Source organism: Oreochromis niloticus, linkage group LG15, assembly GCF_001858045.2.
Source record: "Oreochromis niloticus isolate F11D_XX linkage group LG15, O_niloticus_UMD_NMBU, whole genome shotgun sequence".
NCBI classification, from domain to species: domain Eukaryota; kingdom Metazoa; phylum Chordata; class Actinopteri; order Cichliformes; family Cichlidae; genus Oreochromis; species Oreochromis niloticus.
The window spans coordinates 36,915,513-36,927,059 of NC_031980.2; the positions used below are offsets into that span (position 1 = coordinate 36,915,513).

The 11,547-nt window shown below is 38.9% G+C and overlaps 1 protein-coding gene across 3 annotated transcripts in view; it reads right to left on the reverse strand.

The window, feature by feature from the left end:
* ttll7 (tubulin tyrosine ligase-like family, member 7) overlaps window positions 1–10,541 on the reverse strand; it is an 86,316-nt gene extending 75,775 nt beyond the window's left edge. For all 3 annotated transcript variants that reach the window (XM_019346049.2, XM_019346051.2, XM_025898729.1), the window contains exon 1: window positions 10,290–10,541. The gene's annotated coding sequence lies outside the window, so the exon portion shown is untranslated. The remainder of the gene's footprint in view (window positions 1–10,289) is intronic.
* Between the last annotated feature and the right edge of the window lie 1,006 nt (window positions 10,542–11,547).

Below are 11,547 nucleotides of genomic sequence, written 5' to 3' on the forward strand. Positions count from 1 at the left end.
ATCAACCATTATGAAGATTAAAACGGTCGCTGCTCGGGTAGCACAGTGTCTCGATAATTAGTAATGTTCCCTCACAGTGACACGTGTTGGACTAGTCTTCATTTCCTGCATTATTTGTGTGCGTTTCTATGTTTCCCTTTGACTTCAGCGGTCCCTGTGCTCTCACTATATCAAAAAAAAAAAAAAAAAAGGCAGCATCAGGTGGTTCGAAAATCTAAACTGCACACGTGTGAATCTGTGTGACTTAATCCAGTGATGGATTAACAAGCAATACACTGAGTGTGCTTACACAGAGCTGATTTTTTGGGTTTGGTGGTTATGTGCTGCACTGAGCATGAGCTTATCGTGGTTTTGAGAAACTTGCATATACTACATGGAAAGCTGGATACTGTATCTATGTTTTTAAATTGAATTGTTTTTTCTGTATTGCTTTTATTTATTTATCTTTTTTTATCTTCAAATAGCTGTTCAGCACTTTGTTTGAAAGCACTTTATAAATAAAGTTATTATTATTATTATTATGTAATCACCTATTATACATTTCGGAACATTTTCTGCTTGTAAAGAAACGCGGTGGTTGAAATGGTGAGAAAGTGAATACACCAGCAGTATATAAGAACCAGGCCGTTTACCGTTTATCTGGACAGAGATTAAAAGAAACCTGGCAGCGTTTCCTCGTAAAAGTTAGCGCTTTGATGTATCACTTGAAGATCCCTGTTTCAATTCAGATTTCCGAGAATTCCGAGCTGAATATTCATTTATCAACCTGCACTGTTGTTACTAGCGAATCCTTTGGCATCTATACTTCTACATGTGTCTTAGTTTCAGTGTCCCAGCTATCTAAATGTTGTGTACCATCTCTGTGCACTAAAGGACAGAAAATTCCTTGTGTCATGCAGCCTTACAACTTGGTAATTGAAAACCATTTCTAGATGAGAATTAATTTTAAATAGTCGAATATGAATGAAATTGAAATTGAAGTGAACTGAAGGTGTCTGTATTTAGAAAATAACACAACTTTTGTAAATCACACGTCAAACTAACCACACTTATGAGCACGATTCGGGAGCTACACTCACACGTTAGCATTCCCATGCAGCCAAATATCCCCAGAATGCATTTCATCCAAAAACTCAAACGCGGCAATGCCGGAGGAAAGTGGCTAAAAAGTTTGAAATATTACTCTTTCTGGGTCACAAAATAAACTTCTAAGATATTTTCAGTTTTCTGTGTAAACTTCAAATATCTGCTTGATTTACCAAGACATCACATATTTGCAAAAATGCTCTGACATTTTCGGAGACGTCTGTTACCCATCAGCTCAATAGCAGACTGGGAGAGGTCGAGTGTCACTAGAGCCGGCGAGAACAGCGAACTCCCAGCACATCGTTTTCAACACCCCCCAGTCTTTCGCTACTCAGGTTAAACATGATATAAAAGTCACTTAGATAACTTTTGGTAATGTTCGTTTTTTTTCCAGTGTTTTATTTGTTCCTGAGCAAATCTGTCTGGCTAAGATTAAATTTATGCTTCATAACTGGACCGTTTTATTTAATATTGAAGTCTTACTTGGAGAGCTGTCAGTTTTGAATTTCGCCCGTCATATCCCCTGATGTAAAATGTGCTGTTCTGATTTAAACACCTGACTCTGAATGAAATCTAACATTAAAAATATTTAAATTCGGGAGTTAACATTTTCACCGGGAGCAAAATCAGCATGTTAATACGTGGAGATCTTGAAGGCTGCTCCAAAAATCATCCGATTATATTTTAAATATTTGTTAAATTCTCTTCCAAACCCCAGCAGCTGTCTATTGTAAGTTTTGAGTGTTTACTACAATAAAAATAAAAGCACTCTAACATCTCACCTGTTTATTTTTATTCAGCCATGCATGTATACTATTTTATTAAGAGAGAGATTAAGCTTGTGATTCTGTCATGTAGTGATTGTGCTTAACATAATGAAACAGATGATGCTTAAAAGCGAATTTTGCCAAAGTGCTTAAGATACTTTTTTAAATTATCCTTTTTTTTCTTAAAAAAAAAAAAATCTACTACATCATGTGTAATTTTTTTCATGTCACGTGTAATTTCCATTGCAAATATTAATCACAGCTAAATAAAGAGGGGATGGCAGTAAAAACTCCAGAACGGAGATGTCATCGAGTTCACCGCCGTGCCAACTGTAGAACGATGGCGCTGTGTTCGTGTACTTGAGAACTGAGAAACAGCCAAATCGATTCTAACATTTGCGGTATGTAGCTGTTCTTAACTATGATAATATGACATTAAAAATAATGTTTTTTTGTACTGGCACAATAAGTCGTGTCTTACTCATTTATGTTCTGCCTGACTCTGCTTAAATCCAAACACACGCTGCCATTAGCGAAGCTACAGAGTGCCCTCTGTCTGACAAATAATGTAACATCAGCACTCGTGACACTGTTGAAGGGTGTTTCTTTTGTCTCTTCTTTACTTCTTTAATTTTCATTCATCGTGGGCTGTAATAGTTTTATATGTCAGACAAAAAAGGATCAAGTACTCTAATCATCTCATACAATGGCTAAATCCAATTTGACTGTCAAATTTTAGATTTGATAGCAGCCATTAAGCCTGGGTGCTTTAATGTCCACACATGAATAACCAAGTTTATCATGGCTACAGTCTGAATGTCAACAAAACTAGAATAGGATTAAAAACTTGGATGCTTCTTTTTTCATAGCCAAACTATTTCAGCCACTCATGATTCTCACAAGTAAAAAGGAGAGTTTGTAGAAGCTGAGTTTTGAGTCAGCAGTGATGATTACTAATAGTCTGACAGTTTTAATCTCCACAAGAGGTTCTGTGATACATGTGAAGGGTTCTGAGGCAATTAATAAGACGCTGTGATTGTTTTTCTGTGACCAACTAATTTTTTATTACTTATTTTAATTTTTCATTATTACTATTTTAGAATGACATTACCTGTTGAGGGTCTTGCTTCAAAAAAATAATTTTGGCTGATTCAGTACTGAGAAGAAAATTAGGGGTGCCAAAACATTAAGTCTAAAAGGCAAACTGTCACTGAAATATGTTTCTATAGCAAATGCTATGTGTTGCATTTTTGACAATGCAGGCTTCCATATAATATTTTATACATTTGAAATAAATTGATATGATTTTCAGCATAGCAAAGTTAGCAAGATACAGGTTAATAAGTCTTTGAAATATAGTGATATATATTATATTTTGCCATAAAAACATGTTTGCCCACTTCCTGATTTGTTTTTTGTGCATATTTATCACACTTACATGTTTCAGATCATCAAGCAAATTTGAATATTAGGTAAGATAAACCGAGTAAATACAAAATACAGTTTGTAAATGATGATTTATTGAGATGAAAAAAAAGCTTAACCTACCTGGCTCCATGTGAAAAATTAATTGCACACTGATGATTGGCCAGTCTTGACAGAAAGAACTGCAATCAAGCATTTGCAATATTTTTTTTATATCATGTATTTCTTTATATCATTTGCAAGAATTATTTTAATCCAGCCAAACTGGAAGCTTTTCAAGCATGAAAGGCTCGTTTAAAGTCACACCAAAGAATTTCATTTGGATTTAAATAAGGACTCCAAAACCTATGACTTTCTTTTTATGAACTCGTGTTAGTTTTACACTAGATGTAACGAGAAGCAAACCTTCCAAAAAGTTCAACTCTCCTCAGCCTACTGAACATTTTCCCAGAGGTCTTGTGGATCATCAAGATGTTCTTTTTGTTCAGCAGTGGTTTTTGCCTTGGAAATCTCGTATGGAGGCCATTTTTGCCCAGTTTTTCTTAAAGTTAATTTATCAACACTGACCTTAAATTAGGCAACTGAGGCCTGCAGCTCTTTAGATATTGTTTTGTGACCTCCTGGATGAGTTTTTGACGTGCTCACAGAGTGATTTTGGTAGGATAACCACTGCTGGGAAGGCAGATCAGTTTATTTTTTAGATCTTTTAGCTCAATTAATTTTTCATATAAGTTTTATTTGACTCTTGAGTCAATAGGTCACACAGGGCAGGTAGATTTGGATAGCATTTTGCCCTTAATAAATGAAATGATCATTTAAAAACTGTGTTTTATATTTTCTTGCATTATCTTTGTCTAATGTTAAAATTTGTTTGATGATCTGAAACGTAAGTGTGACAAATATGCAAAAAACTAAGAAATCAGGTAAGGGGGGCAAATACTTATTCGTGGCACTGTATAAAGAGCACATAAATCATAAGAAACATAAACTAGTGATACTACATCTACAGTGCACCGTCTCGTGGCGTCTCTACTGCATTTCATAAAGAGATCAACAGTAGCCTCTAGTGGTGAGAACACACGGAAAAGTCCATTTCCTATCGACCAGTGTTTACCGTCCACACACGCACACACTCTCCTGTAGGAGCGCTGAGCACAAGCACACGGGCTAGCTTGCAAAGCGACCTTATCGATCCCATCAGCAGCCTCTGGACAAATTAGAATGAGGAAACAATCTGATCGCATTGCTTGATCACTCAGTAGTCGTCACTGTCAGCCTCTTGGTCTGCCTGCAGAGAGCACGCGGCATTGATCCTGGGACGAACGGAGACTAAAGTGAGCTCAGCAGAGAGGGAGGGAGAGCAACAACAAAGAGTCAGGGTGATAAAGTGAAGCAAGCTGTGCTGTTGACAATCTTCCCCCACCTCCCAGTGGTGTACTGGCTCTCTGTACAGTAGGCAGGGAATACCATCTCCATAGGAGCAGCAGACCTTGGTGTCACATGAACCCTCAGGAACAAGGGTGGAGCTGACAAGCACATATGATGCAACTAAACTAACATACAAGCAGAAAGTGCACACATTCTCTAATGCAAGTATTTTAAAAAATGAAAATTAGACACAGTCCCCAGGCAAATGCAGTGCTGTTACTCTTAATTATCCTGCACAATATTGCAGGGTTATTTATTCCTAATTTGAAGAAGAATTATAGTAGAGGTTTTTGTGTTTTTGATCAAGATTTATAATAATTATTTTTCAGTTATGACAGACATTATAAATTATACTTTTTTAGAAAATTAGCTACTGTAATAAAACCTGCTTCATCCTCAAACAACAACAAAAAAAACAAGATACATATGCACATAAATATGTTTATAAGTATGTCTGTAAATTATGATTAGATGACTTAATTTCCCCTCCTTGTATCTTATGGAAAAAAATGTCGACACAGATTTTTCTATCTAGGCTTGTTTTTGCTACCATATAAGGTCACAGGTGAGGCATTTCAGCAGCACACTGATGGATGATCCAGCAAAAAGAGGCCTTCTGTTGTTTTGCTCGTTTGTTTCGCTGGTAGCAGTGGCTTTACACCACGAGATGGCCTGATTTTACTTGAACTCACTTGAAAGGATTTAGTGTTATTTAACAGTAACTTTGTGGCAATCATCCTATTAGTCCAGTCAGTCTAAAATTTTAAATATTTCACAGGCATAAAAAAAACGAAGGTTCAGCTTTTAAATTTTATAACATAAAATATAAAACAGGATTTAGAAAAAACATGATTTAGCCTTTTCTACAAAAAATATACATTGCAACTCCATAACAACCATATTTGTTACCAAAAAACCTTCCTTTTAATCACAGAAGTATTAGGCGACCTCTTCCATACATGCACCACACTCAGCAACCTTCAGAAAATGGCAGCAGCTGCATTTCTTTAGCAGCCACAGGCCCCCTGTAGTGAGACCTGGCTAAGACCTGAGTAGCCAGAGGTTTGTTAATCCAGTCCTCAGATTTCTATTTAAAGGACTCTGTAATGAATAGAAACACCAACAAAATCAGGTTTAGAGGTTGTAATAACTGTTTGTCACATGTGTCATATTTATAAATACTGACAGCATTATAAGTACAAATCACTATTCGTCCCTACATATAATCGTAATCGTAATAAAGTGGTTTCCACTTAATCCTCTGCTGCAGTAGCACATTTTCACCAACAGGGTGAGCCAAAGGGCCATCTGAGAATTTGCCGTGCTCCTATGACTGCAGACCTGGTGGGGGTGCTTAGCTCATGCACTTTCCCTCCCTGCCACACAACACAGAAAGGCTTCATTGTAGCGAGTCAGCTCTTCATGCTGCTCAACAAATGCATATCTGTCTTTCAGGGCATTGTTATGCAGAATCTCCCCCTTATTGTCCAGCACAGGTGGTAAATGTGTAGTCATGCTATTACACACCGTGGTTTTCTCCCCACACAGGCAAAGTGGACAAGTAAAGGAAAACAATTGAATCCTTGACCCATACAGTGGCTCCGTTTTGCTGTGGGGGCATTTTGCTGGTATGGTTTGCAGTTTTTCTTTATCCGTAGAGGAACGTGCAATACAGGATATTATCTCAGTATTTTAAGATGACAGCAAATCACTCTTTAAAACAACCTCTTTTATATCAAAAACGATTCCACAAAGACCACATAAATAGTCTGAAGGTAGTGAGTCAAAGGAAAAGCGGAGCTTAAGCAGAAGACTGTTTGTACATGACAAGGTTGTGTCACACCTATTACACAAGTCCCGTCAACAGCTAGTGCTCCATCCCAGAGGGACTTGTTTTATATTCTTCCCGCCTAACATGAAACTACACCTTGAAAGCAGTAATCAAATACAGAATCAATAGAAAGTCCTGGGGAAACACAAATTAGCCTTGTGTTATACTGAAAGAGCAGGATTTCCAGACAGAGGTTCTTCTATGTACATAACAGTATGCCCTCTTTCTTGCCATTACGGCAGCATTGGGACCCCAGCGGATGTACGAGCATTCAGAAGAAGGCACTGGCTAAGAATGGAGCCATGTTGTACTATTACAGCATGTCTCCATCACAGATGAAATGCAAATGTTTTTTAAGCAGAAAACTGTGAACCAGGAGAAAGCCTTTTTTCTCTAAAAAAAAACATGGCAGCACAGCTTAAGTTTGCAAAGTTGGATCTGAACAAACAATAAAGCTTCTGGAACAAAGTCTTTTAGGTAGACCATACAATGTATGCCATGATGCACAGCACCATGTTTGAAGAAAACCAAACACAGTGTATCAGGCACAAACACTTCAAGCATGGTGGTGGAGGGATCATGATTTGGTTTGTTTTGCAGCCAAAACCACCAACAACCATGAGCTCCTCTATATGCCAAAGTATTCTCTAGTCAGATGTGAGGCCATCTAAGAAACAGCTACAGCTTGCACAAAATTCTTTCATGCAACAGGACAATAATCCCAAACATACAGGCGAATCTGCAACAGAATGACTGGAGAAAAAAAAAAAAGAATCTAGGTGTCGCAATGGCCCAGTCAAAGAGATTTGCCGACTGACATGATGTAATAAGACCTCAAGAGAACTGAATAAGGTCTCTTCAAGAAATGAATGTCCACAAACTTCAATGATTTTGAAGCAACTTTGTAAAGAAGAGCAGGCCTCCACAACAATGTGAGAGACTGATGTTGTCACGGTGTGACAGTTCTCCGCCGGTCGGCCTGCCTGTTGTTTATATGAGTGGGGTTTTGTGTGTTTCTCCCTTCCTCCCCTCCCTGTGTTTATGTTTTGTTACGGGACGATCGGGACCCAGAAGCTTGGGCGCTGAGGGCCGTTCATCCCGGAAGCGTTCCCGCGCTGGAGCTTGCCACACCTGCCGCTCATCAGCTGCTGCCAGGTGTAGCTGATTACAGTCTGCACCAGAGTCCCTTCTTAAACAAGTAGCTGAGCTTCAGACGACAGTGGATCGTTGAGTTTGACTCGTTAGTACAGCCACGGCTTGCTATTTTTGAAAAGCTCTTTACCAAAAAGATTACCTAGTCATCGTTTGTGTTTTGGGATTTTTTTCACTAGGAGTTGGGAGCGGAGTGTTGCACAGGAGCAGAGCCACAGCGATTCACACCATGCACGTTTGCACTTGAATTCGGGAGGAATCATCTTGGGAGCCACAGTGCTGGAGCTTGCACATTTATCGTTGTTCACTGTAAATAAACGCACTGCCTTTTTGAAGAGTTAAGCGTTTGGGTCCTCTCCTTATCTCAGGAGAGGACAGATATACAGAAAACAATTACTTCAATTCAATGACTTCAGTAGTTGCAGCTAAAATGGCTCTGCAAGCTATTAAATTATGGGGTGTACTTAGGTTTCCATTTCGTTTTTCATATGACTGTAAAAATAATCCCCTGATAACATCAAGTTAGTTCTGCTAAAGGTTGTTCTGCAGGCTACTGAATCGTGGGATGTAAAAGCGTTCTTTTACATCCTGTGGGATATAAAACACATATAAAACATACACATTTACAACGTGTTGTTTTTCTTATGTGAATGCAAGACAAGCTGAACAATCCAATCGCAACTGATTCTCTTTTACTGTAATCTTGACTCTTTACTGTGTTTCTGTATATCACTTAAGGAAAGTCCCCCAATACAACTTTCCTCCCTTAAGTGCCGGTGGGGGGTCTATTTGTAATTTTTACTCCATATATTTTTAAACTTTGTAGAATTTCAAGAGTTTTGATGCGTTTGTGAATTTTCCCAGAGGAGTCCGATGTTCTGTGATGGGCTTTTGAAAATGTTTGTTGTGAGAATACGTGGGAAGGATTCAATAAATGTCGCTCATGTGAAAAACTTTAAGAGTGACACTGCATATTTTAACGGTGAAAGTATAAAAAAACAAATATAGTATAATTACATTTATTTAGTTACCTATCTGACCACTGACACCACATTGTCTGCCCAAAAATAATGAGGGCTAAATTTGTGGCCCATTCTCACAGGAACGCAGTGAGTTTTGAATTGCCTGTGGGTCTAAAATTAGCTCCAACCAGTGACCCAACTCTGGCTTCACGCCTTCCTCAACATATGAGGAGGAACAAGTGTGGGAGCTGTCAGCCCACAGGGTACTGAAATACATCAACAGTTAAATGTTAAGCATAACTTCATCAGAAATCATTTAAAAGCATTTATGCTACTTTGTCAAATGTTAAATTAAAGCCACCACCTTGGAAAGGAAATTAACTGAATACATTAACTGCAATCTACAAGCTTTACCAACATAAAATGGGACAGGGTGAAAAAACATGGACAGTGTGGACAGTGCTCAGTCCACAGTTGCACAAAGCTCTGAATGAAAAGTGATTTACAAACAGAAAAAGGATAAGAAAGCCTTTGCCTTAATGAAATCATTTGCTTACTATGCAAAGCATTTTGCACAGAGCACAGGGGACATAGTAAAAAAAACAAACATCAGCATACGCCTGTAGTTTGTAAAAATGTGAACCTCTCTTCAATGCTACTAGCATTTGTGGAATAGTTAGAGTAAGGTTAAATTGCTCACACAAAACCTTTATTCAAATGAAATAAAGTATATTACTACTACACATCACAAGATGTATGAAAATAAGAGATTAAATATATCATATTTATATTTATGTCAAAAGCCTTATGTCTGGCATATGGCCTACAGGCAGGATGACATTCAGAATATGTTAAGCTTGTTATTAACATGTAATCCATCTGCGCGGATGGGAATGGTCACTTCCAGGGTGCCCTGTCGGCATGTGGTCTGCAAGTGGCACACTCGACTGCAAAAAGCACAGAATTAATCCAGTCTTCAAGCTCCATATTTATCATATAATTAAAGCTTCCCATTGCTCACCTATATGTTAGCGCAAATAAAATAGGGGTTCTCGCAAAGCTGGTCTGACCTAAAACGCTTTGCTGCACAAGAGTAAAAGGGGGAATCTATGCATGTCACAGCAAAGTAGTCAATATGGTATCTCCCACATCAGTGGTGGGATTATAGGCCACCCCCCTCTTTTTTAATATATCTTCCTTGTATTTAAAGATTAGCACCAAATAGGATTACTTAAAATCTCGAGTGTAATATATCGGATTTTCAAGAAAACTGCTTGTGCTCGCAAATGAAATGTCACATAGCCTGAGCAGGTGTTTTCCTGCCATGAATGAGTTGCTAGCAAGCAGTAGCTAACGCTAGGCTGCTATTGCATAGGTCAGGTGGAAGAATCAAAGCACAAGGAAACAATCTGGCAGTGTGACCATCCAGTTAACTTTCAGCGTCACTGCAACGTTTACAGTGTAGTCGAATGAGAGCATTTTTAATCAATTTTGTAGCATGAAAACAAATAATATATTCCCAAATGACACAATTACTCAAATAAAACATAATGACCCCCAGCCTAGTCTACAGCTAGCTTAGCTGCAATTGCTAGCAAAGAATGCACAGGCGAAAGCAAAGTAGCCCCTCAACGTTACCTTATTTATTCCGAGCGCTGGCAGTGTAGCTTCTGCTGCTCTCATCCGGACGACACAGCCACCGTTTGGAGAAGTCTTTGCAGAAGCCCTCCAGTTACCGGACTGTTTACAAGACTTTAACAGTGCCTGCTTCGTGTTACAGCCACTAAACAAAAAACAGACGTTGGCTGACAGACAACAAAAATCTGTATATTGTAGTCCTCTTGTGTGCTAGGAGTGCTGGAGCGAGTCCATGGGCAAAACCATTCGTTGTGTAAGAGAGGGGGGAAAGCCTGAAGGAAGTGCTGAAGTTTGCATTCGCAATCTGGCAACTACGTGACATTTAGCACCCTGAGCGGCTTATATGTTAAGTCAGCACATATTATATCTATCTACTAAGTAGCTGTGAAGGAAAGGAAAAGTGATGCCACTACTGCGAATGAGATTTCGTACATCTTCGGGTAGTTGTTTAGTGTAGGTACAGCTCTCCCTCCTCAACTCGCTGATACAAACACAGGGCAGCCACCTAGCAACTGTGTCGCTGACCATGGTGCTAAAAACAACCCTGCATTTAATGGGCGCGTCCTGCTCCGAGTTCATGAACGTGTCCAAAACTACAGCCAAATGTGCCACATTTTAAGACTCGTGGGGAAGAACCTGTATTTTCGGAATACTAGTTTATGATAAAGTTTTATGACAGATGTGAACTAAAATTGGGGGGTTAAGAGAAGCTTTAAGTGTTTGTTTATTTGTTTTTATCCTAGAATAAAAGTACGGCTTCTCCTTTAACAAAAGGGGATGCCACAGCAGGTAGCTCAGCATGTTTGATTTCATTCACCTGACACCCTTCCTCCCTAAAGAGTGTCTCCAGCTGGAACTGAACTAGAAACCCTTGCTTGCCGAGCAAATTTCCAAACTACTGGTTATAATCTATTATCGCCCATTCTTATATTCTTATAACCATCTTATCTGCATTTCAGTTAACAGTGACGCCTCACATCATGAAGCTCCTGGGTTTAATCCAGCATAGGGCCTTATTTGTACTGATCTTATATATTCTCTGTGTGTACACCTAACCTCTCACCCGATGACAGCTAGGATAGGGTCCAGCCCGCCTTCAACCTTAAATTGGATAAGCGAAAGAGAAGGGTGCATTCATGGATGGGTTCTCTCTGGGTACTCAAGAATCCTCCCACAGTTTAAACATGCATGGGGTTATGTATCAGTGGTTGCCTGTCTGTATGTGTTAGCCCCATCTCGCCCTATGACAGCTGGAATG